Source organism: Buceros rhinoceros, unplaced genomic scaffold (genome assembly GCF_000710305.1).
Source record: "Buceros rhinoceros silvestris isolate BGI_N320 unplaced genomic scaffold, ASM71030v1 scaffold9079, whole genome shotgun sequence".
Classification (NCBI taxonomy): Eukaryota; Metazoa; Chordata; class Aves; order Bucerotiformes; family Bucerotidae; genus Buceros; species Buceros rhinoceros.
In genome coordinates, this window is record NW_010429727.1 from 69,446 (window position 1) to 71,334 (window position 1,889).

The 1,889-nt window shown below is 48.9% G+C and overlaps 1 protein-coding gene across 1 annotated transcript in view; it reads right to left on the minus strand.

The window, feature by feature from the left end:
- The window catches only part of PLCD1 (phospholipase C, delta 1), a gene marked incomplete at its 5' end in the record, with an annotated part of 44,923 nt that overhangs the window by 22,325 nt on the left and 20,709 nt on the right, over positions 1-1,889 (minus strand). The window lies entirely within an intron of this gene.

Consider the following 1,889-nt stretch of genomic DNA (forward strand, 5'->3'; position numbering starts at 1 on the left):
TTCCCTACGAATACTCCACCGCAGTCCCTCACTAGCGCTTTATGGTGCATACGTGTAACTAAACCAACCAGCCACGAGGCACAGCATTTCACAGACAGAACCGACAGCAACACGTTCGGCTGGCCCTAACGTCACAGTCTCGGGGATGGGACAACCTGTGAAATGCTCAGTACTACAGACACCTGCAAATTCGGCCTGAGCAGTCCATGAACTCCCTTTCTCCTGCTGCCTTCCATGTCTGTCTGACCCTGTGCTGTGGCTTTGGCAGATCTCACAAGCTAAGCTGAGCAGGATGCTTAGCAACTGAAAAAGGAATATAAAGAGGGAAACCAGCTGGTGGAGACTGCAGGGGTACTGAAACGACAGACATTATTTTCTTTAAGACACAACAGGGAAAATGACATATTACTTCTCGAAAACTGGCATTACAAGTGACGTGCCTTGGGAATTTTGTTCATTAGTGGCCATTAAAGGCTGTGATGGAAACAGGACAATAGCATTGGCATCACTGTCACATTCAGGTCAGATCAGACACATGGTATTAAAGAGAGCTCCTCCGGCTCGGGCTACAAGAGCCTCACATCAGAAAAAGCATCTCAACCCCAGCTACTGTATTTTACTTCACTTGTATGGATCACGAACCGTGAATCCTGGATGAACCTTGGCATGCCAGAAAAAGTCAGGACTTTCCAATGCACCAGAATGAATTTTCAGGTTGAAATGCAGGGAGTGATTAGAGGAGCTTTGCTGTTTCGGGATGCATTGCTTATGTCTTACTTAGGACACTCAGGAGTGCCTAAAACCAAGACGTGGACACAGGTTATGTGATGAAAAGCAAGAAAAATGGGTGAGCATGGCCTTGTAGCGCTCTCTTGAATCCTCGATCACCCTTCCTTCCTGTGACTAAATGAAGAAAATCTCACTGAGACAGAAAATCTCACCCTTTCAATGTGCTGCCATGTCTCGCAGCCCATCTCAGTTTAGGCAGGACATAGCCTGGCAAGGTCCTTGCTTTAGGAGCAGGACAGGCTCGTCCTGCAGCAATTCAGCCCACCCAAGATCTGAAAAGCCTCCCTCCAGCGGCTAGACCGGAAACTCCGAACAATTAAATTCCTAATGAGGGCACTTCAGCTAGCTGCCAGGATTTAGATGGGATGAATTAAGTTAGGTAATTACTTGGAGTCCTCAAGCAAAAAGAGAATTGAACTTCAAGACTCCTAGAGCTCCCTTGTAACTACTGCAGCAGCAAAAGAGGTTCTCTGAATGGAGACCGCACCTCCGAGAAAAGAGGGTGACTTTTCAGATGTTCGATGTTTGACGATGTCGGGAGGGATTCCTCTGACATGGGTATCCTTTAGGACGAGGAGGACAGCCCCCAGTCTCCATTGCTGGTTTGGCCTGTGCAGGCTGCAAAGGGAGGGTGAGTGCTGGTGACCACCTCCAATGCAGATGTCTGCGTGGAGACACTCGACCCAGAGGAAGCCCAGCCTTACTGCTATTCCTCCAGGGCCTTCCTGAGCAGGGAGTAAAGAATGGGATATGCCAGCCAGAGCAGGCAGGACACCTGGAAGACTTTGCAAGCTGAAATTCTTTAAGATCTGCTGATGACGTTGCTCCAATTCTTGCAGAGCAACCAGACAGAGAGGAGCCTCCCTAAAGCAAGGATTAGGAAACTTGTGCCTCCCTTGGGGGAGGGTCCTAGGGAGATCTTGCCAACCTTCCCTGCTATCTGCTCACAGGAAGGAGCAGGAGAAGTACTGCCCGGTGCCCAAAGCCACCCACATGTTTACTGCTGCTCAGAAAAAGCATTTCTGAAACTGCCCACCCATGAATTCAAACCCTGCTTCCTGGAGATTGGAAATAATCCAGATAGTTTATCTCACCTCAGC